Here is a 27,167-nt window from a genome sequence, read left to right as displayed (position 1 = left end):
CATGAAGTGAGAGCTCGATATCCGTCTTCAATGCATCCTGACACCAATTTTAAATCCCTCCTAAGGACTTGATTCCTTCCCTTCTTTGAGAGCATGAACTCTCAAATTTGCACACTTCCCTGTGTCCCCACTGTCCCACCATAGACAGTCCCATTTCGGTTCGAGGTCGAACCACCAATCATTTCCCGCAAAAGGCAATTTCAAAAGCTGATTTTAGTCTCAGCAATGAGACGCCCAAAACCAATCCCTTTTCAAGCTTTAGGGACCCCATTTTCCTTCCTTTTGCAAAAACCCTATTGGACTTATTGTGCAAAATCCAAAGGTTCCATCATGGTCTCTTCCTTCGAGGATTCCATTCCATTTTCCGCCCGATCAGGATAAGGGTACAAACCTGAGCCTCATCCAAAGAGGTATTTCATTTTCCGCCCGATCAGGATAAGGGTACAAACCTGAGCCTCACTCAAAGAGGTATTTCATTTCCGCCCGATCAGGATAAGGGTACAAACCTGAGCCTCATCCAAAGAGGTATTTCATTTCCACCCGATCAGGATAAGGGTACAAACTTGAGCCTCATCCAAAGAGGTATTCCATTTTCCGCCCGATCAGGATAAGGGTACAAACCTGAGCCTCATTCAAAGAGGTATTCCATTTTCCGCCCGATCAGGATAAGGGTCCAAACCTGAGCCTCATTCAAAGAGGTATTTCATTTCCACCCGATCAGGATAAGGGTACAAACCTGAGCCTCATTCAAAGAGGTATTCCATTTTCCGCCCGATCAGGATAAGGGTACAAACCTGAGCCTCATTCAAAGAGGTATTCCATTTTCCGCCCGATCAGGATAAGGGTACAAACCTGAGCCTCAATCAAAGAGGTATTTCATCTTCCGCCCGATCAGGTCAAGGGTATAAACCTGAATCTCATTTCAATGAGATATTTCATTCCCAATCAGGTCAAGGGTCAAAACCTTAGCTTCGTTCCATGCGAGGTATTTCTGTCCCATCAGGTTAAGGGTCAAACCTGAGCTTCGTTCCATGCGAGGTATTTTTGTCCCATCCAGGTCAAGGGCATAAACCTGAACTTTGCTCTCACAGAGCAAATCTTTTCTCTCCATTCTTCGCTTCATATCTACCATCTTCCTCGGGCTAATTTCTTCACACCCAGTCAGATCCTTCTAACTGGGGCATTTTTTTCGAATAGCCCAAATTTGGTGTGTTTTCTTTGCCACTAAGCTCGGCCATGAGCCGGCTTAGTAGCAAAGAGGGGCATCTGTAAACACCCCAAATTTTTACTCACCTCCCCAACATTTCCACCAAGCATCAACATCCAGCCTCTGAAATCGCTGGAGGGCAAAATGGTCATTTTTCTGAGCCGGACCTTACAAAAGTCCAAATTTCATCTGAAACTCTCAAATTTTCTCTATTTTTATCTCAGATGTTCAAGATTTTACACCTGACAGGAGATAGACATCTCCAAGTCTTGATTCAAGATTGCATTTCATAAGACATGACACTGCATATCATTGCATGAGCATTTCAAATCACTGCACTGCACAGCATGTCATTTCGAGGTCCAGAACTCTCGATTTCAAAATTTTCAATCCAGATTAGAATTTCAACTCTTTTCAAAATTGATTTCAAAACCCTGGGTCTTCAAAATTATCAATTTTTCCCATTTTACCCCCAGGACTCTGAATTTCAAAATATTTCCTCAGGAAAACCATCTGGATAGTTTTCAATATGGATTTCAGTCACTTCACCTCAGATTTTGCCCTTTTTGACAATTTCAAATATCTTTCTTTTACAAAATCGCCCTACAAGGGTCAACTCTTTCCAAAATTCCTGTTTTGCCCATTAGTCCAAATTTTTATGAAAATTCCAAAAAGAAGTTGTGGTTTTATCCTTATTTCAATAAAGAAGCAATGTGGAACCCACACTGAGGTGGTGTCACACAAGCTTTCCTTTTGAAAATTTGAATTTTGAAAAACCCAAAAATATAGGAGCCTTGTCCCCTAGATTGGCGCCACTTGTCATTTCTCTCTCCTCCTATTTCCATGCCAAGTGTCAGTGTGGGGCTACCTTCAGAAGCCGCCACATGTCATCCCCTTTATCTGCCATATGTCACCCTATCCATCCTGCGCCATGTGTCATTTCAAAGACTACCAGGAGATGCCAAGTGTCATAGGTTGTCCTGTCTAGAAAAAGTGGAGTTGTCTCCTCTGAGGTGGCGCCATCTAGAGTGTCTCCTGCAGGGGACAAGTGTCAACCCCTCCTTCCTTCTGGAAAAGTAGCCTGACACATGTCTCTTCCTACTTTTCTCAGAAAAGTAGGAGACATGTGTCACTTCTGAATTCCTACAAAAAAGGTAGGCTTGTCTCCTCTGAGGTGGCGCCATCTGGAGTGTTTCCTGCAGAGGACACGTGGCAAGTCCTCATTTCCTCAGAAAAAGGCAAGTGCCATGTGTCATTTCCTGCTTTCTTCAGAAAAGCTAGAATTCAAATATTCAAAAACCCCCATAGGTGGCGAAAATCAAGAACTCCTACCTTTTTCATCCTGTCTGAGATGGCGCCACATGGCTTGGCCCACCTTCTCTCCCCTCTGCCACGTGTCGTTCTCTGCTTCTTTCAGAAAAAGTAGAGGACACATGTCTTCTCCCTACCTCTTTCAGAAAAGTAGGAGACACATGTCACTCCTGGCCTTCTTCAGAAAAAGCAAACCATTTAAAATTCAAACAGGGCACTAGGTGGCGAAAATCCAGAGCTCTGATTTCCCAAATGGCCTATGAGAGCGCCACATGTCCCTTCCCTCTTTTTTCTCCCTCTTGCCACATGGCATTGTAGGAGCCACCCTGAGGTGGCGCCATATGTCCATCCTTCATTCCTCCAGGGCCAACCTCCATTTGAATTTCAAACTCCCCCCTGAGGTGGCGCCATTTGAGAAAGCCTCTCCAGACAACTGACACTTGTCTGCCACATGTCCAGACCTCCCTACACCAGAAAAAGTAGAAAAAAACCCCCCCCATGAGGTGGCGCATTTTGCTTCCTCCCTTCATGTTCTCCTGCCACATGGCATCGTAGGAGCCACTCTGAGGAAATGCCACATGGCATGCCCCTACTGTTCCAACTTTACACCTCAGAACACCTTTTGAGGTGGCACCATTCCAGGACTCCACTTGGCTCCATTTTTATTTTTTATTTTATTTTTAATAAAGGTAGCCCACCATGAGGTGGCGCCACCTGAGGACTCCCTACAAAAGGTGAGTTTGAATTTCAAATTCCAAGAGAGCACCCTCTGAGGTGGCGCCTTCTGGGAGTTCCCTGCAGAGAGAATCAAGCAAACTTTTGAAAAATTCCAAATTCCCCTTGCTGAGGTGTCTCACCCACAAAATTTCCATTTTTTTATTTTTCTCAAAAATTAAAACACCTTTTGAGGTGGTGCCACCTAAGGGCTCCCTGCAGAAGACAAATTCGAATTTCAAACCCCTCAGATGGCACCCCCTGAGATGGCGCCACATGGAGGGCTCAGATCCAGCCTGTTTGAATTTCAAAATTTTTCAGAAAAGTTATAAAAACAAGGGTTCACGCCCAGCCTAAAGGGAGATCATTTTTTTTTAGCTCTTGTGAACTTGCAAAATCCGACCTAGCCTTCCTAAAATCCGATTTTGAACTTTGGAAATCGTGCCCCCTTTGGCGCATTGAAGAAGGTGGAGTAGAGCTCGTGCTGTGGCCAATTCGATTCCAACAGAGCTCGATTTTGGTGGACCATCCGAAGCTCAGAGCGAAGGACGAAGGAAGCTCGTGATAGCTGCGCCTTTCAAGTGCTCCTACGCTGCATAACGAAGCAAGGTGCACTTCTTTTCCCATTGATTTGATTTCATAATTCGAATCGGGGGTCGTTTGAAGAAAGAGCTCATCCGAGGGATGGATTGAGCTATTCTCATAAAACGACATACATAAAAATGTTTCATTATGCTTCCTTGATGATTTTTAACATTCATATAGTTAGCTAGGTTTAATTTGCATTTTATTTCATTCATTTAGTACATTTCATGAATTAATTAGGATTAATTTAGCCTTTATTTCAATTCTGCTTATTTTCAGTAGGTCTCTGTTTTTGTCAGTTAGTCCACACGTCATTTCATGCATTTGTTTTTTATTACAAATCCCCAAAAAATCATGGAACGCGCCATTAGGTGTCCCGGAAAGTTTGCCAAAAATTCGAAGGCATTTGAATTTGTTTACTGCGGTAAACATTCAAAATGGCAAGTCAGGTTTAGTTACCCGGGATACGTTTTGAAAATCATTTTCCGAATTGTAAAATTGAGATATCCCTCATGAGAGATCCGATTTTCGATCCGAAAGATGTTTTGAACTCGGGCGAATGTCTAGTTTTTAATATGATTTTATCAGATTTTTATGATTTTTTGTAATGTCTGACAAAAATCCGAGATGTCGGTACACGTGTCAGAGCCTAATTTGGGCCTCTGAGATCTTGGATCGACTTAGGGCTATGGTTTCGCTTTGTGTGTTGCTCCAAATCCGAAACTGTAAAAAGTGAAAGTGGTGTCAGAGATATCCTCTGTTTGAATCTGAAAGCCTGTAATTTTTAGAACAGTGTTGACCCATGCTTCGGATTTTTCTTGTCAGCCACCTGTTTTGCTACATTTGTCTGTTCTGTTAGTTTAGGCAGAAATAGTTATATTTTTATCTGTGTTTCCGTTGATCAAATGCCGAAGTCATAAACATAAAAGTTGTTCATGTAGTTGTTGTGAATAGCTCTGATTAATTTCATAAATTTCCATGGCTGTTTGATATTTTGTTAGCGTTTTACATCAGATTAGTGTGATTTTTACCTCTATCAGAACTAAATCCCTGTTATTGAACTCACCATGGCTCAAATCCCAAAGCTGTAAAAAAAAAAAATGTTCCATTTCGGGTCTTTTAGCAGTCTGCAAAATATCAGAAGTTTCCATGGTGTAAATCTTGCATTATCATTTTAGGCATTGCATTTGGTTCGGATCCATAGGCAAAATCCACCATTTTAGGACTTTCTTTGAATTTTGGCATTTAAATCATATCATTTCATGATTTTTAGCATTCTAGGCTGTTTATCAGAGTAAGTAGATGCTTCATACCGAATTTGGTGCAATTTGGAATCCATTTGAGGTTCGGATTATCCACAATACCAAAACAGGGTCCCGCAGGACCCGGATCCAAGTGAAAAACAAGCGAAATTCGTTATTTTGGCTAAATTTCAAAATGTCAAATTCTGATTTTACAGTCCTAATGTGTTTAGAAGCATGTCATACTGCATTTCATCATCATTTGATTCAATTTGAATTTCAAAATCTCAATTTTACCAAGTTTTCCTTCAAAAAAACCTGATTTTAAAGGTATAACTTTATAATTAGGGGTATTTTTGTCATTTTGACCCCAATTCCGAATTTCAAACTATTTTCTACTGAATTTCCTGCATTCACATCATTTCAAATATCAAGGAAGCACGAGAATAGGGTTTATATCCAATTAAATCCAATAATTTCATAATATTATTGGAAAATCTTGGAAAAACCCACATATTTGAGCTAACCCAATTTCAAGCTTGGCAGGGACATTCCAAAGAAGGAGCTGAAGTCTGCAAATTTCTTTTATTTCCTTTATTTAGTGATGTAATAATGTAAATTTTGGAATAAGAGATTTAATTTCCTGCTTAGACTAGGATGCATGTCATATAGTTTGAATTTATGCAATATCCTGATTATATGATTCATGCATTTTATTTCAAAAGCACTATGGATGTTCACGAATGGCACGTGCACCAACTCTTAGAGAGTTGATGGACTCGGTGGGATCCATATTTACGGCCCTAGTCGGAATATGGACGAGACCCAGATCCATCATCTTTCTACTAGTCACATTGAGCCTACACTCTTAGGCTATCTTAAAATGCACATCATATTTCCAAAGTTTTCAAAATCATGTGCATCAAATCAACTAAATTCTGAACATATTCATGGCCACAGTCAGGATATGTGAAGGATTTATCTTGACTTAATGTACATTTTTCCAACAAATCCCTTAGAAAATCTTTTCAAAGTGCATTCATTCACTCATGACATTTACATCATGAAATCATTGATTTTCTCAAGATTTTCTCAAGAAAACTTCATTCTCAAGAAATCGATTTCTCAAGAAATTCTAAGGATTTTTCAAAATCGGTTTTCCAAAGACAAGCTTTTCCACAGTTTTCCCAGGAAAATGATATTTTCTTAAGATATTCAAAAGAGTTTTCCAATCTTTCTTCAAGATCCAAAATCGATTTCCGAGTATTTCAAAAAGGTGAAATTCCCAGGATTTCGATTCCCCAAGCTTTGAATTTCCTTCTCCAATGAGTTTTCCTATAAATCTTCCATCATTTTCCTAAGAAAACTCTCAAAGTCCAAGTTTTCCTAAGAAGTGCTTCCCTTTTCAAAAAGTCCATCTTTTCTCAAGAATCACTTCCATTTTCCCAAGATTTTCAACTATTCCTGATTTTCTCACATCTTTATAAGCTTTCTCATGTTTTCAAAAAACCCTTTTTATCTGAGTTTCCTGAGAAATTGACCTCTTTCCTGAGAGATTCTTTCCAACTCCAAATGTTTTCTAAGCATACATCATGTTTTCCAACTTGCATTTTCCAAAATCTCATAGCACATGCCTGAATTCTTTGTGCATTTAGGATAGAACATGACTTTGATAATTTCGCTAAGTCAAGCACAATTTTGGTCCTTGGTTCGATTACCCCTGTTAAAGGCGGCAGGAACGGTCGAACCTCGTACCGACAGGTCGAGCCCCATCCCATGGATTTTCCCGCAATTTTCAAAACGGAGGCGAGTATTTCAAAACAATTTCCAAAATCCGGTCAAAGTTTGAATCGCGAAAGCATTTCTCTCTTTTTCTCTTCCGCAAGGAAGGGAAGACGGGGGAAAAATTTCGCGACGATAACAGGTTTGGCGACCGAGATGGGACCTGTCCTTGTCTGACCTAAATTATGCTTGACTTAGTTTAATTATCAAAATTATGTTCACAAAATGTCAGCTCTTTTACTTTCAATATCATGTGAACCTAGGAGCCTAGATTCTGACCTAGCTGACATTGACTGCATATAGACTAGGCATGGTTTGGTAGGACCAGATTGAGGAGAAATTTTCATGCTCACATAGACTTAGGTCTAAATACAACTCTCCTCAATTTAGGATCTGAATGCAAACAATGTATGCTTCTTCAAAGATTTTCAAAAGTCTATCTCTCTAGGACTTAGAGCCATCTATTTCTTGCATGTGATCATTTTTCAAAACCTCCCTTACCTATATTGTCCCGGTCTTCACGTTGCTGGGCTCTCTTCCAGAACCATAGTTCGGGACAGAGCCTCACAACTGGGCCAACTATTTGGGTTAACACCCCCCTACCACGTACCGCGGGCCACAGTCCGAAGTATATCGGTAGGCGCTCAAGGATGTTGGAAAACCTTACCTTAGAACCGGAGTTGAAATTCTATGCCACATACCTCGGATTTCGATTCGGGTATATCGGCATAACTGGATTGGACAAAGATGATCTGAACTTAGAGTTAGGATTAGGGTCCTACAGCTGTTCTCAAATTGATGCATCTAGAGTCAGCCTTTTAGGGAGTGCTGAATGTGCATAAATGTTTGTGCAGGATGTGGTTGTATGTATGATTTTCTCAATTCTTTATATTTCCCAATGTTTTCCAACTTCTTAGGCCTTTTTCCAAATATCCTTATTTTCCACGAGATCTTTTCTCAAACCCTGGATGATTTTTTTAAATATCCAATTTCTTCCAAAACTCCAGGAGATTTTACATTCTATCCTTCTACTGGATCTCGAATTTCTAGCTGCATTTTTATCCTGCCTGCAAAATTTTTCAAAATTTCTCACATTTTCCTAAGTCTCATTCTGAGTCTTTCTCTGTTTTCAGTTCGATGGCATCCAGTCAAGTCGATCCTATCTTTCCTGAAGGTCACATCTCCTTCGAGGTGCGACAAGGTCGTCCTGAACATCGAGCTCTTAGCACCGGAACTTTCATTCCCCGGTGGTATTATTCCTGGTTAAAGAGCTTTTCCCGAATGTTCCCGGACCATTTGAACGCGTGCGGATTAGAGCTGGCATCAGCAGTCGGAAAGCAGACCATCAATGGCAACCTGATCCATGCAATGGCAGAGCGATGGAATCCTCGAACATGTACCTTCTGGTTCCCATGGGGAGAAATGACTGTTTTAATGGATGAATTTTCAGAAATCATGGGGTTGCCAGAACCGGCTGGTCGACCAAGCGACCCATTAGAGCATCAATTCCTTATCAATGTCAAGGGTTTGGACCCCCGAGACTCCTTAGCCCGTATGACAGGCCGCCGATCTTGGCCCCTGATCTAGTTAGAAGGAGATGAATATGTTGACCTACTTGAGTTGTACCGCCAGTACGGGACCTTCGTCGAAGTCAGCTCACTTTCAAGAACAGCCAAAGAAAAGATTCAGAATGCAATGGTTCTATGCACTGTAGGACTGTCCCTTTTCCCAGATGGACAGAACTACATGGACATCAGGATAATCCAGCTTATGAGAAGATGGGGAAGTCGGCAAACCAATCGCCTCTCCATAGCCATGGCAGCGCTCACCTTCCTTTATCGAGGTCTGACTCGATTCTCACTCGGAGAGTCCATTTTAGTTGAAGGATGCATCTACGCACTTCAGTCATGGTTTTTCCAGCACGTTCCAGCCCGAGCAAGCTCTTTCAGATACAATGGTCAAGAACTCCTTCCAGTGGCGCAGTACCGGTCTATGATCAACAACATTCAAGAAGATGACGTTGTTTGGGACTATTTTGATCGGCAAATATCTCCTCCCAGATATACGTACGCTTATGGCAAGCGGTTCAAATTGCTGGGACCATTCTTCTGCACTTATTATCAACCAGAGAGATGTGTTCGACAGTTCTCCCAGAGGCAGCAGTATGTCGAAGCCCGACTGTTATCAGAAGTTATGGCAGAGTTCGATCTCACCTCCGCACAATGGTCCGGGGCATATCATTCTGCCCGCTACGGCTGGGATTCCTTTGTCTCTCTTAAAATCTTTCCAGGTCCTAGAGTGTCTGCCGACTATCGTGAATGGTGGCAAATTGTTTGTCCCCCACCTCTTTGTCAAGATTAATAAAATCTTATTCTTCTCATTTTAATAAAATTCTATTTCCTTCCATTATGGTTTGACGACCTCGCCTAGGTAACAAGGCACATTTTCGTTGTTTATTTCTTTTGCAGAAGGAATGACAACACAATTGTCGTGATTCCCACGACGACTCAGTCCCTAGTAATGGGACATCTTTTCCAAATTGTCTACCATATTTTCAGCAAATATTTCCTCCAAAATCTAATTCCCTCAAAATCTAATCAGGTCTTTTGCCCTGCAGAGAGCATCCATATCATTTGATGGTTGAGACAAGATCAGGCAAAAGAACCACAGCATCCCAGTACTCGTCAGCCTCGGAAGAAGAGATGGGTTCCCCTCGATCTGAGAAGAGTCGAGAGCAGCAGCAAGAAGACGATGGCATAGACCCTCAAATGTATGCCATGTTCAGAAAAATGATGAACAAAATGATGAATGAGCAGCCCGGGACCAGCTCAGAAAGAAATCCATTCAGAGAAAGGTTCCATGGTCGCAGGGATAAGAAGGCTCCCAAGAAGCAAATCCAGCCAGAAGAGATTTCAGATGAATCAGATTCAACCACAGATGAAGAATATGAGGTGCCTCCGGCATTTCAGAAGCATGGCCAAAGTAAGAGCCGCAGGTCAAAAAGCAGAGATAAAGAAGAGCCTTTGCAAGTGCAGTTTAAGGAAATGGCCCGAGTTGTCAAGGACCTGCAAGCCCGCGACAAGGGCAAGAAAGTCTTCACCAGCAAGGACTTTTATGACGGCTTAGAAGGAGATGACGATCTAGATAATCTCCCCCGTAAATTCATCAAGTTCGATGGTTCCGGCAACCCAAAAGCTCATCTCGCCACCTTCTTCGCAGAATGCTCGAGGTTCAGAAAGGATAACCGAGCATTGTTTCTATGCTTCCCCCGCAGCTTGGAAGGAGTTGCAGCCAAGTGGTATGCTGAGCATATCAACCCCATCGAGCTCAAGGAGTTCGACAAAGTTGTAAATCTATTCATTGAACGCTTCTTGTTCAACACAGAAGCGCTGCCTACATTAAGTCATCTCTGCAATTTGAGACAGAACGAGAATGAAAAAGCACGGGACTTCATTCACAGATAGAGATCAGCCTGTAATAAGATGAGAGATCCTATCTCGGAAAGACATGCATTGTCCTTAATCCTCAACAATTTCTCGCAGCCGCTAAGAGGATTAATCTCCACAGCGCCGTCCAGGACCTTCATTGAGCTGACTGAACGAGCCGAATGGCTCGAGCTGAGTGTGGAAAATGGAGTCTATGAAGGCTTCACCTTTTCCAAGAACAACTCCCATGGTGAGCAGAAGAAGAAAGCTCACTTTACTTATTCTGCCAACAACAGCAACAAAGGCCAAAAACGATACAAAGGGCAGAAGAAAGATTACTGCTACAGCTCAGGCAGTTCGAACCACAAAGATCAGAAAGCAAAGCCTGCTCCTCAGTTCAGCAAGCCTCCTCAGCAGGATCAAGGGCCGAAGCTGCGCGAGAAAGCTAAACATGAAGGATGGAGCTACGACAGAAAATTTACTCCCCTTGACCAATCGCTCGAGGACGTGCTCGAGTACATGCTATCAAAAGAGATGGTCAAATTGCCCAGATTGACTGATCCCCCTGTGCCCATGGGGAAATGGAAAGATCAGTTCTGCAAGTTCCACAGGACAGTGGGACACAACACCGAGAACTGCTTTGTTCTCAAAAACATCGTGCAAGATCTCATTGAAAAGAATTTATTGGTGGAAGGAGAAGAAGAAGAGAAAATGGACATTCTCAATCACCCCTTCCCTTCACACACCACAGCAGTAGTGTCTGCACAACCATTTCTACCGCATGAACATATCAAGCCATGTTCTGCGCAAGATCTCCAAGTTCAGCATCAGGTGACGGTGCTACGACAAGCGGCTCCAGATTCTAAGAAGATGGACTTAATTTCAGCATTCAGTAAAATGAAAGTTGCAGAAGCACCGATGAAGTCAGTTCCCAAATCAAAAGGAACTCCTGACTTCTTCAAGCAAATCGTTAGACCAAGGCCAGAGAATTCAAGTCAGAAGCCTCTGACTGCTTTATCCAATGTCTCCATCCTTGACTTGGCCAAGAATTCTAGAAAGCACCAGCAAGTACTGAATGATTTACTCAGGAAAATCAAAGTTAAACCCAGTACCACTCCTGAAGACATGGCACAGATTGTGAACTCCGCCATGACCAATGCACCAATTACCTTCTCAGATGAGGACCTTCCAAAGCCTCATTCCTTTCATAATAATGCTCTTTACATCGTCGTTCGGGTCAGAGGAATGACGGTTCCCCATGTGCTGGTCGATGGAGGCAGTAGCCTCAACATATGTCCCGAAATGACCGCAAAGGCATTAGGGATCAAGGACGAAGAATATATTCCGGATCCCATCACTATCTATGGGTTTGACAATCATGGTCAAACGGCCAAGGGCAAGATATTCTTGGAGGTGTTTATCAATTATTCGGTGCACTCCGTCCTTTTCCATATGGTTAATGTACCACCAACCTACAACTTGCTGCTCGGTAGGACGTGGATTCACAATGCTAATGCAGTGCCTTCCACCCTCCATCAATGTGTGAAGTGGTCAAAGGGTGGAATGATAACCACAATACTGGGAGAAGACCCAGAAGAAAGGCTCCCGCAGCCCATGATTCCTCGGCCATCATTCAACGCAGATATTCCCAGCATCAGAGAAAGTAAAGAGATCAATCTCGGAGAGAATCGAGAAATACTTCAGGCATCCTCAGAGCCATCTCTGCACACAGTAGCCATGACCCGATGGAAAGGTCCTCAATTCTTCAAGGTTGGAGGTCGAATCGACTACGGCACCATTAAGGATCATCCCTTGTTTTCTCAATTCATGAAATCAAGAAAGGGATTTGATTTACTTCTAAAACATGGTTATCAACCCTTCAAGGGACTCGGCAAGAACGAGGACGGCCGCATCGAGCCAATGATTCAGAAGCATCGTCCCCACAGAGCAGAACTAGGATTTGCCGGCGGAAGCTCGTCAAAGAAGACTGTTTTTGTCAAGGGGGCACAATGAAGACCATTTGTTATTTCCTTTCTATTCTTTTCCAAATAAATGTCTCATTTTACCAATGTCATTGATCAATTCAATCAATAAAATTCCAAGTTTCTTTGTCTATCCGGATGCCATCTACTCCCTTTCTGTCTATCTCATCATTTTATCATTCAATGCCATTTTATGCATGGTTCCCTTCAAATGGTTGCTTGTCTTACTATAGGCCGATTTGTCTGAACCAGATTTCTTCTCCAAAATTTCAGAATGACTTCTCGGACAATCAAGAAGCTCGTTCTCAGTCCCAAGGCCTTTCAGAAGCCGACAGCAATTCACAGAATCAAAGCAAGCACCGGAAATGATAAGATTGCAAAGCAGTCAGATGATCGTGCAGAATATGATCAGTCTCTTCAGGAATTACCGGAGTTCGCCGCAGTTCAGAAGCAGGACGAACCATCTCCTCTAGTACAAGATCCAACTGAAAGTGTCAATATCGGTTCAGAGGAAGATCCAAAAATTCTCCAGATCGGAACCAGTCTAAGTCCAGAAGAAAAGAAAAGGCTTATAGATTTTCTCAAGCGGCATGAAGAAGTGTTCGCATGGACGTATGGAGACATGCCGGGCTTAGACCCCAAATTGGTCGAGCACCGTCTTGTCTTAAAGCCGGATGCTAAGCCAGTCAAGCAGAAGCTGAGAAAAATGGATCCCAGAATTGAACAACAAGTCAAGGAAGGACTTGAAGATCTACTCAAAGCAGGATTTATCCGAGCTATTGACTACCCGGATTGGTTAGCCAATATCGTCGTTGTCCCAAAGAAAAGTGGCAAAGTAAGGATCTGCATAGACTTCAGAGACCTCAATAAGGCTACTCCGAAGGATGACTATCCACTTCCAAGCATCGATCTTCTAGTCGATAGCACGGCAGGACATGCCATGTTCTCTTTCATGGACGGATATTCCGGCTACAATCAGATTAAGTTGGCCGCCCGCGACCAATCAAAAACTTCCTTCACTACGCCTTGGGGCACTTTCTGTTATACAGTTATGCCTTTTGGGCTCAAGAATGCTGGAGCAACATATCAAAGAGCAATGGCTGTTATCTTTCACGATCAAATGCGCAAAATCATGGATGCGTATGTTGACGACATTCTCGTGAAATCTAAAGAGGAAGAAGATCACCTTGAAGCTCTTGACCAAGTCTTTAAGCGACTCATCCTTTACAAGTTAAGGCTTAACCCGCAAAAGTGTGTCTTTGGAGTCAAATCAGGCAAACTGTTGGGTTTTCTGGTCAGCAAAAAGGGAATTGAAGTTGACCCAGCCAAAGCAAAGGCTATTATTGATATGCCACCCCCGAAGAATCTCAAAGAACTACGTAGCCTTCAAGGACGTATGCAGTCAATCCGACGATTCATTTCCAACTTGGCGATGAGATGTGAGCCCTTCAACCACTTACTCAGAAAAGGAGTTAAGTTCGAATGGGGACCCGAGTGCCAGCAATCGTTCGATCGAATCAAGAAGTATCTTCTTAATCCTCTCATCCTGAAGCCGCCAGAATTGGGAAAACCTCTTCTGTTATACATCTCAGTCAATCAAGTCGCACGCGGCGGATTCTTGGCGCAATACAAAGAAGGCAGCCTGATAGAACACGTCATTTATTACGTGAGCAAGACTTTCATAGATTATGAAAAGAGATACTCTCAAATAGAGAAGACCTGCCTAGCTCTGGTATGGATGTGTCAGAAGCTAAGACACTACCTGCTAGCATCAGAAGTCAAAATCTTGTCTAAACTCAACCCTCTCAAGTATATCTTAGAGCAACCTTTCCTCAGCGGACGAGTCGCAAAATGGCAAGTCTTACTGATGCAGTATGACTTAGAATACGTCTCGCAACAATCAATCAAAGGCCAAGCAATTGCAGATCAATTGGCAGATTTTCCTCTGACCGAAGAAGTGAAAGCCGAAGATGACTTCCCTGATGAGCAAATTTGCAACATCCAGCAATCTCCAGTCTGGAATTTATTTTTCGATGGTTCTAAGAATATGGCGAGAATAGGCATCGGAATTTTATTAATCACTCCAGAAAAAGAGATGATTTCGTTTTCTCTCAAGTTAGATTTTCAATGTACTCACAACATGGCTGAATATGAAGCCCTGATTCAAGGATTAAGGATTCTATTAGACTTTAATGTCAAGAGAGTACATGCCCACGGTGACTCATTACTTGTTGTCAATCAAGTTCGAGCCGAATGGCAAGTCAAAGATCAGAAGCTATTCCCCTATCAGAAAATTGTTTCAGCTCTTATCAGCAAGTTTGAAGAATTCCAGCTCTTCCATATCAAGAGAGATTTTAATCAAGTGGCTGATAGCCTAGCCAGCTTAGGCTCCATTATGGCATTCAAGAATGGAGAATCTTGTCGCTCTTTTGAAATTGGCAGACTTGACCAACCTGCCTTCATTCCAGCGGAACAGGTAAACCAGGCTGAACAAAAGAAGAAGCCTTGGTATTACAACATCAAAACTTTCATAGAAACTGGCGAATTTCCTCCAGAACTCTCAAAGAAAGAGCAACGAGCAATCCAGCGTATGTCTACTCGATACTTCATTTTGGCCAATGTCCTCTATCGTCGTGGATTCAGTTCAGAGTATTCCAGATGTTTAGATGAAGACGAAGCCAAAGAAGTCGTGCGGGAAGCACACGAAGGCATTTGTGGTGGCCACGTCGGTTACCAAACCCTTGTCAAGCAAATCATCAGAGCAGGTTACTACTGGAAGACTATGCAACAAGACTGCTATCATTATGTGAAGAAGTGTGTGCAATGCCAGATACACGCACCTTCTATTCATGCTCCGGCAACTTATTTACAATCTGTTGTCTCCCCATGGCCATTCTCCATGTGGGCCTTCGATGTCGTAGGTCCCATCACTCCTTCAGCTTCAAATGGCCACAAATACTTCCTCGCCGCAACGGAATATTTCACCAAGTGGGTAGAAGCCATCACTCTTCGCACAGTAGAAGGCCGTCATGTGGTCTCTTTTATTCACAAGAACATCCTTTGCCGTTTCGGCATCCCACATGACATTGTGTCAGACAATGGCAGTCATTTCAAGAATGAAAAGATGAAGACATTCTGCTCAAAATTCAAGATCTATCACCATTTTTCCGCTTCATATTATCCTCAAGGGAATGGTCAGGCAGAGGCCACCAACAAGATTTTAATTCGTATTTTGGAGCGAATTGTGGAAACAGGCCGTGACTGGCATGAGAAGATCCACGATGCATTGTGGGCCTATCGGACCACCATTCGTACACCAACGAATGCTACTCCATCAGAGCTGGTCTATGGGACAGAAGTAGTATTGCCGCTACATGTTCAGAAGCCCGCTTTAAAATTTGCTTCACTTCTGCAATTACCTCTTGATCAATACCAGCAGCAGCGACTAGTGCAGCTAGACTTACTCGACGAGAGAAGGCTAAAAGCAGCAGAGCATGCTCAATCCTATCGCCAGATAGTAGCCAGGCAATATGCGAAGTCTATCATCGAAAGAAGATTCAAAGTCAATGATTTAGTACTTCGATCCACAACTTATCTCAAGCATCGTCCCGGCGGCAAATGGTCGCCAAATTGGGAAGGTCCCTATGTTGTCAAAGAAGCATTAACCCGCAACTCATATCGGCTCATCAATGCCGATGGAGTAGAATTGCCAGATCCTATTAATGCTCGACACTTGAAAAAGTTTTATACTTGAAACATTTATCCTTCTCTTGTAATCCTTCCTGTTTCCTTTAAATAATGATCCAACTTTCTTTCCCAGTTACACTGGGGCATTTTAAAATTTTGTTCTATATGCAGGCAGGATAAACAAATTCCTCATTTCATGCACTTGTGCATTCATATGCATCAACTCATATTCATTTGCATTCAATTGCATTAATCACAATCCGGTCGGTATTGGGATTTCAACAAACAGTCCCATCATAATTCCTAATGATCCAAAGATCATCGCCAATACTGAACCAAAACCCAGCACTCAAACTGGTATTATTTCAAAATCCAGTATTCAAGCTGGTACATTTTCAACTTTTTGGAAAACCGAGTTCCGACTCGTGTCTTTATTCAAATCATTTTCCTTTGTTGATCCGGGTTCCGACTCGTGATCTCTCTACTTTATTCGAGCCTCGACTCGAACTCTTCATTTTCCTTTGTTGATCCGGGTTCCGACTCGTGATCTCTCTACTTTATTCGAGCCTCGACTCGAACTCTCCATTTTCCTTTGTTGATCCGGGTTCCGACTCGTGATCTCTCTACTTTATTCGAGCCTCGACTCGAACTCTTCATTTTCCTTTGTTGATCCGGGTTCCGACTCGTGATCTCTCTACTTTATTCGAGCCTCGACTCGAACTCTTCATTTTCCTTTGTTGATCCGGGTTCCGACTCGTGATCTCTCTACTTTATTCGAGCCTCGACTCGAACTCTTCATTTTCCTTTGTTGATCCGGGTTCCGACTCGTGATCTCTCTACTTTATTCGAGCCTCGACTCGAACTCTTCATTTTCCTTTGTTGATCCGGGTTCCGACTCGTGATCTCTCTACTTTATTCGAGCCTCGACTCGAACTCCTCATTTTCTTTGTTGATCCGGGTTCCGACTCGTGATCTCATTATCTTACTCGAGCCTTGACTCAAGCTCTTCGTTTTCTTTATTGATCCGAGTTCCGACTCGTGATCTTTTTATCTTCATTCGAGCTCATATTCGAGCTCTTCATTTTTCTCTGTTGATTCGGGTTCCGACTCGTGATCTCATTATCTTATTTGTGCTCTGATTCGAGCCTTCCATTTTCTTTTGTTGATCCGGGTTCCGACTCGTGATCTCAATATTTTATTCGAGCTCTGACTCGAACTCATCATTCTCCTTTATTGATCCAAGTCATTTCGATCATCAGAGTCTGTCAATTGCTCAAATTTGATATTTTGCCCTCCAAATTCTCAATTCAAATCTTTTGGATCAATCAATTCCCAATTTCGACCTTCGGGTCATCCAATTCTCAAATTTCGACCTTCGGGTCACTCAATTTCCAATTTCGACCTTCGGGTCACTCAATTTCCAATTTCGACCTTCGGGTCACTCAATTTCCAATTTCGACCTTCGGGTCACTAAATTTCCAAATTTCGACCCTCGGGTCAATCCATTTCCAATTTTCGACCTTCGGGTCAATCTATTTCCAAATTTTCGACCTTTAGGTCAATCAATTTCCAAATTTTGACCTTTTTGGTTACCCAATTTCCAATTTCGACCTTTAGGTCACTCAATTCTCAATTTCGACCTTCAGGTCACACAATTTTGACCTTTCGGTCAATCAATTCTCAATTCCGACCATCAGGTCATCCAATTTCGACCTTCGGGTCATACAATTTTCAACAACCAATTTTCCAATTTCAATTTCGACCTTTGGGTCAATCAATCTCAATATCCAATTTCAATCATTTTCTCTTGCGAGAGACCCTTTTAGGGAGAGTTCGAGGGAGCTCGTTCTTTTCGCATGCTATCCAATTCGTTCACTTAGCCCCTTTTTAGGGAGAGTTTGAAGGGACTCGCGTCTTTGTGAACCGTTTGCAAAACAATTTCCAATTTCACACAAGAAACCCTTTTTAAGGGAGAGACTCGACGGAGACTCGCTTTTCTTGTGACCCCCCCCCCCAATTTCATACTAGGCCATTTTCGTCATGAAAGACCCTCTTTGCAGGGAGAGTGTGATGGACTCATTCCTTTCATGACCCAATTTACAGACCTCACTATTTTCGGCCCCCTTTCCATAAGAGAAGCCTAATATTAGGGAGCTTTGACGAAAGCTCAATTTCTCTTCGAAAGTTCGTTTTGCAAACACCTCCTCTTCAGGGAATAGAGGAGTATTTCCCATTTCCCATTCAGGTAAGGGCTAAGCCTGAGTCTCTCTTTTTGGGGAAAAAGAGAGGAGAATTTTCGTCACGGATGCGTTGAGCCGGATTTCAAATACTCACTTTCACTAAGGATTTCAAGAAAATTTTGTCAATTTGTCAAATTATTTGCTGATTTCAGAATCTTTATTGCACTAGTCAGTTTACCCTCAGCATCACTTCCAAAAGAGCGAAGCTTTTGCGAAAAGGGATTCAAAATTCAAATTCTTTCTATTGGCCAACCAAAAGGATGAAGGATAAATCCTCGATATGGCCAGAAAAGAAGATTCAATGATAGTAAAAAGCCATAAATGATTGATATTGATCACAGTCAATGGCACATCTTTAAGGATTATTCTTGTAAAGACAAGGCAGTGGAAATATCCTGAGCGCTAGAAAAGAGAGCATTTACCCAAGCCCCGTTTCCTCAAAATCACCTAAGCCGCAATTAAATATCCGCAAAATGGATCTCTCACCTGTCGTCAAGATGAAGGCGAATTAGGCGAGTAGACCCCCGGGGCCAAAGAAGATTCGAAACATCTCCAAGATGACGGAGTTTGTGACGGATCCTTCCAGGGAAAGTCCAAAGCACTGTCGAGATGAAGGCAGATGCGATGAACCTCTCGACAATCCCTAAAAGATATTTAATTTCAGCTATCGCCCAAAGATCTCCGAACCCATCATCCAAGAAGGATCGAAACATCTCCAAGTTGAAGGAGTTTGTGACGTACCCTTCCCAAAAGAGAGAAAGAGAGGAAAAAGAAAGAGAGAAAAAGTAAGAATATCTCCAAAATAAAGGAGAATGTAGAAAAAACCCAGAGAGCCAAAAAAAAAAAAGGTGCAGACAGATTATCATGAGAGAAGCCCTCAGGATATCAAACTGCCAAATTTATCAAGAATCCTCTTTAACTTTGTGAAATTCTATTATCAATATTCTTTCATCAATTGCTTTCATAATATCAAATTCTCTTTCCTGCTCATATCAAGGAAATTGATAACTTCCTTGAAGAAGGTCAATTGCAAGCAATTTGGATTTCAAGTCTCGATTCTACAAAGTGAACCTTGTTTGGAGGTAATGCTTTAGGTAGAAAAGAAGGAATATCTTTGCAACAATGTGCAACATTTTCAAATATTTTGAATCAACAGCAAAATTTCCAACATTTTGACAATATTTTCTAGCTATCCTGACATGAAGTGAGAGCTCGATATCCGTCTTCGATGCATCCTGACACCAATTTTAAATCCCTCCTAAGGACTTGATTCCTTCCCTTCTTTGAGAGCATGAACTCTCAAATTTGCACACTTCCCTGTGTCCCCACTGTCCCACCATAGACAGTCCCATTTCGGTTCGAGGTCGAACCACCAATCATTTCCCGCAAAAGGCAATTTCAAAAGCTGATTTTAGTCTCAGCAATGAGACGCCCAAAACCAATCCCTTTTCAAGCTTTAGGGACCCCATTTTCCTTCCTTTTGCAAAAACCCTATTGGACTTATTGTGCAAAATCCAAAGGTTCCATCATGGTCTCTTCCTTCGAGGATTCCATTCCATTTTCCGCCCGATCAGGATAAGGGTACAAACCTGAGCCTCATCCAAAGAGGTATTTCATTTTCCGCCCGATCAGGATAAGGGTACAAACCTGAGCCTCACTCAAAGAGGTATTTCATTTCCGCCCGATCAGGATAAGGGTACAAACCTGAGCCTCATCCAAAGAGGTATTTCATTTCCACCCGATCAGGATAAGGGTACAAACCTGAGCCTCATCCAAAGAGGTATTCCATTTTCCGCCCGATCAGGATAAGGGTACAAACCTGAGCCTCATTCAAAGAGGTATTCCATTTTCCGCCCGATCAGGATAAGGGTCCAAACCTGAGCCTCATTCAAAGAGGTATTTCATTTCCACCCGATCAGGATAAGGGTACAAACCTGAGCCTCATTCAAAGAGGTATTCCATTTTCCGCCCGATCAGGATAAGGGTACAAACCTGAGCCTCATTCAAAGAGGTATTCCATTTTTCGCCCAATCAGGATAAGGGTACAAACCTGAGCCTCAATCAAAGAGGTATTTCATCTTCCGCCCGATCAGGTCAAGGGTATAAACCTGAATCTCATTTCAATGAGATATTTCATTTCCAATCAGGTCAAGGGTCAAAACCTGAGCTTCGTTCCATGCGAGGTATTTCTGTCCCATCAGGTTAAGGGTCAAACCTGAGCTTCGTTCCATGCGAGGTATTTTTGTCCCATCCAGGTCAAGGGCATAAACCTGAACTTTGCTCTCACAGAGCAAATCTTTTCTCTCCATTCTTCGCTTCATATCTACCATCTTCCTCGGGCTAATTTCTTCACACCCAGTCAGATCCTTCTAACTGGGGCATTTTTTTCGAATAGCCCAAATTTGGTGTGTTTTCTTTGCCACTAAGCTCGGCCATGAGCCAGCTTAGTAGCAAAGAGGGGCATCTGTAAACACCCCAAATTTTTACTCACCTCCCCAACATTTCCACCAAGCATCAACATCCAGCCTCTGAAATCGTTGGAGGGCAAAATGGTCATTTTCTGAGCCGAACCTTGCAAAAGTCCAAATTTCATCTGAAACTCTCAAATTTTCTCTATTTTTATCTCAGATGTTCAAGATTTTACACCTGACAGGAGACAGACATCTCCAAGTCTTGATTCAAGATTGCATTTCATAAGACATGACACTGCATATCATTGCATGAGCATTTCAAATCACTGCACTGCACAGCATGTCATTTCGAGGTCCAGAACTCTCGATTTCAAAATTTTCAATCCAGATTAGAATTTCAACTCTTTTCAAAATTGATTTCAAAACCCTGGGTCTTCAAAATTATCAATTTTTCCCATTTTACCCCCAGGACTCTGAATTTCAAAATATTTCCTCAGGAAAACCATCTGGATAGTTTTCAATATGGATTTCAGTCACTTCACCTCAGATTTTGCCCTTTTTGACAATTTCAAATATCTTTCTTTTACAAAATCGCCCTACAAGGGTCAACTCTTTCCAAAATTCCTGTTTTGCCCATTAGTCCAAATTTTTATGAAAATTCCAAAAAGAAGTTGTGGTTTTATCCTTATTTCAATAAAGAAGCAATGTGGAACCCACACTGAGGTGGTGTCACACAAGCTTTCCTTTTGAAAATTTGAATTTTGAAAAACCCAAAAATATAGGAGCCTTGTCCCCTGGATTGGCGCCACTTGTCATTTCTCTCTCCTCCCATTTCCATGCCAAGTGTCAGTGTGGGGCTACCTTCAGAAGCCGCCACATGTCATCCCCTTTATCTGCCATGTGTCACCCTATCCATCCTGCGCCATGTGTCATTTCAAAGACTACCAGGAGATGCCAAGTGTCATAGGTTGTCCTGTCTAGAAAAAGTGGAGTTTGTCTCCTCTGAGGTGGCGCCATCTAGAGTGTCTCCTGCAGGGGACAGGTGTCAACCCCTCCTTCCTTCTGGAAAAGTAGCCTGACACATGTCTCTTCCTACTTTTCTCAGAAAAGTAGGAGACATGTGTCACTTCTGAATTCCTACAAAAAAGGTAGGCTTGTCTCCTCTGAGGTGGCGCCATCTGGAGTGTTTCCTGCAGAGGACACGTGGCAAGTCCTCATTTCCTCAGAAAAAGTCAAGTGCCATGTGTCATTTCCTGCTTTCTTCAGAAAAGCTAGAATTCAAATATTCAAAAACCCCCATAGGTGGCGAAAATCAAGAACTCCTACCTTTTTCATCCTGTCTGAGATGGCGCCACATGGCTTGGCCCACCTTCTCTCCCCTCTGCCACGTGTCGTTCTCTGCTTCTTTCAGAAAAAGTAGAGGACACATGGCCTCTCCCTATTTTTTTCAGAAAAGTAGGAGACACATGTCCCTTTCCCTCCTTTTCCTCCCTCTTGCCACATGGCATTGTAGGAGCCACCCTGAGGTGGCGCCACATGTCCATCCTCCATTCCTCCAGGGCCAACCTCCATTTGAATTTCAAATTCTCCTCTGAGGTGGCGCCATTTGAGAAAGCCTCTCCAGACAGCTGACACTTGTCCTCCACATGTCCAGATCTCCTTTCACCAGAAAAAGCAAAATTCAAATTCCTCTGAGGTGGCGCCTTCTGAGCCCACTGCTCTGTCCTTCTGACATGTGTCAAACACCTTTTGAGGTGGCACCATTCCAGGACTCCACTTGGCTCTATTTTTTATTTTTATTTTATTTTTAATAAAGGTAGCCCACCATGAGGTGGCGCCACCTGAGGACTCCCTACAAAAGGTGAGTTTGAATTTCAAATTCCAAGAGAGCACCCTCTGAGGTGGCGCCTTCTGGGAGTTCCCTGCAGAGAGAATCAAGCAAACTTTTGAAAAATTCCAAATTCCCCCTGCTGAGGTGTCTCAACCACAAAAATTTCCATTTTTATTTTCTCAAAAAAATCAAAATAGCCTTTTGAGGTGGCGCCATCTGAGGGCTCCCTGCAAAAGGCAAATTCGAATTTCAAAACCCCCAGATGGCACCCCCTGAGATGGCGCCACATGGAGGGCTCAGATCCAGCCTGTTTGAATTTCAAAAATTTTCAGAAAAATTATAAAAACAAGGGTTCACGCCCAGCCTTGGGAGATCATTTTTTTAGCTCTTGTGAACTTGGAAAATCCAACCTAGCCTTCCTAACATCTGATTTTGAACCTTGGAAATCGTGCCCCCTTTGGCACATTGAAGAAGGTGGAGTAGAGCTCGTGCTGTGGCCAGTCCAATTCCAACGGAGCTCGATTTTGGTGGACCATCCGAAGCCCGGAGTGAAGAACGAAGAAAGCTCGTGGTAGCTGCCCCTTTCAAGAGCACCTACGCTGCGTAACAAAACAAGGTGCACTTCTTTTCCCATTGATTGGATTTCATAATTCGATTCGGGAGTCGTTTGAAGAAAGAGCTCATCCGAGAGATGGATTGAGCTATTCTCATAAAATGACATACATAAAAATATTCAATTATGCTTCCTTGATGATTTTTATCATTCATGCATTTATCTAGATTTAATTTGCATTTTATTTCATTCATTTAGCATATTTCATGAATTAATTAGGATTAATTTAGCCTTTTTTTCAATTCTGCTTATTTTCAGTAAGTCTCTGTTTTTGTCAGTCAGTCCACACGTCATTTCATGCATTTATTTTTTATTAAAAATCCCCAAAAAATTACGGAATGCGCCCTTAGGTGTCCCTGAAATTTTTCCAAACATTAGGAGCCATTTGAATTTGTTTACTGCGGTAAACATCCAAAATGGTAAGTCGGGTTTTGTAACCCGGGATGCGTTTTGAAAACCATTTGCCGACTTGTAAAATCGAGTTCTCCCTCATGGGAGATCCGATTTTCGATCCGAAAAATTCCCTGAACTCGGGAGAATGTCTAGTTTTTAATATGATTTTTTCAGATTTTTCTGATTTTTTTTTATGACTGACAAAAATCCGAGAGTCCGGGACACGTGTCATAGCCTAATTTGGGCCTCTGAGATCTTGGATCGACTTAGGGCTATGGTTTCTCTTTGTGTGTTGCTCCAAATCCGAAACTGTAAAAAGTGAAAGTGGTGTTCGAGATGTCCTCTGTTTGAATCTAAAAGCCTGTAATTTTTAGAACAGTGTTGACCCCTTCTTAGGATTTTTCTTGTCAGCCCCCTGTTTTGCTACATTTGTCTGTTCTGTTAGTTTAGGCAGAAATAGTTATATTTTTCTCTGTGTTTCTGTTGATCAAATGCCGAAGTCATAAACATAAAAGTTGTTCATGTAGGTGTCGTTCATAGCTCTGATTAATTTCATAAATTTTCATGGCTGTTTTATATTTGTTTGGCATTTTACATCAGATTAGGGTGATTTTTACCTCTGTCAGAACTAAATCCCTGTTATTGAACTCACCATGGCTCAAATCCCGAGGCTGTAAAAACCAAAAATGTTCCATTTCGGGTCTTTTAGCAGTCTGCAAAATATCAGAAGTTTCCATGGTGTAAATCTTGCATTATCATATTAGGCATTGCATTTGGTTCGGATCCATAGGCAAAATCCATCATTTTAGGACTTTCTTTGAATTTTGGCATTTAAATCATATCATTTCATGAGTTTTAGCATTCTAGGTTGTTTATCAAAGTGTTTAGATGCTTCATACCGAATTTGGTGTAATTTGGAATCCATTTGAGGTTCGGATCATCCATAATACCAAAACAGGGTTCCGCAGGACCCAGATCCAAACGAAAAACAAGCGAAATTCGTTATTTTGGATAAATTGCAATACACCAAATTCTGATTTTACAGTCATAATGTGTTTAGCAGCATGTCATCATGTCTCTTACTGAATTTCATCATCATTTGATTCAATTTGAATTTCAAAATCTCAATTTTACCAAGTTTTCCTTCAAAAAACCCTGATTTTAAAGATGTAGCTTTAATTTTAGGGGTATTTTGGTCATTTTAACCTCAATTCCGAATTTCAAATTGTTTTTCACTGAATTTCTAGCATTTTCATCATTTCAAAATATCAAGGAAGCATGAGAATAGGGTTTATATCCAATTAAATCCAATAATTTCATAATATTATTGGAAAATTTTGGAAAAACCCACATATTTGAGCTAACCTTATTTCAAGTTTGGCAGGGACATTCAAAAGAAGGAGTTGAAGTCTGCAAATTTCTTTTATTTCCTTTATTTAATGATGTAATAATGTAAATTTTGGAATAAGAGATTTAATTTCCTGCTTAGACTAGGATGCATATCATATAGTTTGATTTTATGCAATATCCTGATTATATGATTCATGCATTTTATTTCAAAAGCACTATGGATGTTCACGAATGGCACGTGCACCAACTCTTAGGGAGTTGATGGACTCGGTGGGATCCATATTTACGGCCCTAGTCGGAATATGGACGAGACCCAGATCCGTCATCTTTCTACTAGTCACATTTAGCCTACACTCTTAGGCTATCTTAAAATGCACATCATATTTCCAAAGTTTTTAAAATCATGTGCATCAAATCAACTAAATTCTGAACATATTCATGGCCACAGTCAGGATATGTGAAGGATTTATCTTGACTTAATGCACATTTTTCCAACAAATCTCTTAGAAAATCTTTTCAAAGTGCATTCATTCACTCATGACATTTACATCATGAAATCATTGATTTTCTCAAGATTTTCTCAAGAAAACTTCATTCTCAAGAAAACTTCATTCTCAAGAAATCGATTTCTCAAGAAATTCTAAGGATTTTTCAAAATCGGTTTTCTAAAGACAAGTTTTTCCACAGTTTTCCCAGGAAAATGATATTTTCTTAAGATATTCAAAAGAGTTTTCCAATCTTTCTTCAAGATCCAAAATCGATTTCCAAGTATTTCAAAAGGTAAAATTCCCAGGATTTCGATTCCCCAAGTTTTGAATTTCCTTCTCCAATGAGTTTTCCTATAAATCTTCTATCATTTTCCCAAGAAAACTCTCAAAGTCCAAGTTTTCCTAAGAAGTGTTTCCCTTTTCAAAAGGTTCATCTTCTCTCAAGAATCACTTCCATTTTCCCAAGATTTTCAACTATTTCTGAATTTTCCACATCTTTATAAGCTTTCTCATGTTTTCAAAAACCCCTTTTTATCTGAGTTTCCTGAGAAATTGACCTCTTTCCTGAGAGAATCTTTTCAACTCCAAATATTTTCCAAGCATACATCATGTTTTCCCAAGCTGCATTTTCCAAAATCTCATAGCACATGCCTGAATTCTCTGTGCATTTAGGATAGAACATAACTTTGATAATTTCGCTAAGTCATGCATAGTTTTGGTCCTTGGTTCGATTACCCCTGTTAAAGGCGGCAGGAACGGTCGAACCTCGTATCGACAGGTCGAGCCCCATCCCATGGATTTTCCCGCAATTTTCAAAACGGAGGCGAGTATTTCAAAACAATTTCCAAAATCCGGTCAAAGTTTGAATCGCGAAAGCGTTTCTCTCTTTTTCTCTTCCGCAAGGAAGGGAAGACGGGGGAAAAATTTCGCGACGAAGACAACCGTGACACGTGTCCGACACATGCAGGGCATGTGTCTGACACGTGTCCGACACGGTTTTTTTTTTCACGGGCTTTACAATTTGGAAGCACATAAAACAAGCAAGCAAGCAAGCAAGAAACTACATGATTCAACAGCTTATTATTTATAAGCAATTAAGCTTTGAAAAATATAACAATGATTTTTTCTCCAAATAAAAACCAACAGAAATCACCATAGTAACTGGACATTAGATAGCTTCTAAGTGGCATCATTGCATGGAATGAATTCTGGCTTGTGCAGATTAGATGTAAGAGTATTATTTTGGTAACTTTGTCCTACCTCTCTGATAAAGAGAAAAGAATAAATTGATACTCTAGTGACTCCAGCAATCGAAAATAGAACAAATTGACAAGGGCAAATGATTTGACTCAGCAAATTAATCTTCCAAAGCAATTTATAGATAACTGTACTTAAATCTCTAACTTAATAAACCAATTTTCTGAAAGATCAGTTGCAACACTTCTCATTTTATCTTATAAACTGCATCATGTGTGTGTTTGTGCCTACATGCACACAGTTGTTTATGCAATCATAATAATACCTTATTTTAAGATATAGTGAAACTCACCATTTGATGGCATTTCATTGCAGCTTCACTAATCTGTTCGAATGACTCTGTTGGCAACCCTGTCAACCGTGCTAATTCAGATTCATTTGGGCTTAGGATGTCTACATGGTTCAGAAGTTCAGCAAGGATTGGTCCATTCATTCCCCCAACATCCAGAATGATTGGAACTTTTGCAGCTCATGCAGCCTTAAATGACATAACCACATTAAATGGTGCCACATTACGAAATGAGAAATACCACACAGAAAGTAAATGACCAAAGATTTTTAAAGTAAATTTGTGTTGGAAGGAAATATCAAAAATTCAAAATAGCAGCTAAAGTTTCCTAAAATTAGTAAAATAAAGGAAAACATAATTA

General features: G+C 41.4%; 1 long non-coding RNA gene across 1 annotated transcript in view; it reads right to left on the bottom strand.

Moving 5' to 3' along the window:
• The window catches only part of LOC149815508 (uncharacterized), an 84,511-nt gene extending 57,615 nt beyond the window's left edge, over positions 1 to 26,896 (bottom strand). Inside the window, exon 1 of the long non-coding RNA XR_016427812.1 lies at positions 26,810 to 26,896. This is a non-coding gene — a long non-coding RNA (uncharacterized LOC149815508). The remainder of the gene's footprint in view (positions 1 to 26,809) is intronic.
• Between the last annotated feature and the right edge of the window lie 271 nt (positions 26,897 to 27,167).

Source organism: Nuphar pumila, chromosome 15 (assembly GCF_984573655.1).
Source record: "Nuphar pumila chromosome 15, dmNupPumi1.hap1.1, whole genome shotgun sequence".
NCBI classification, from domain to species: Eukaryota; Viridiplantae; Streptophyta; class Magnoliopsida; order Nymphaeales; family Nymphaeaceae; genus Nuphar; species Nuphar pumila.
Note: the sequence above shows the minus strand (reverse complement) of the source record. Positions and strands in the feature narration are given on the sequence as shown.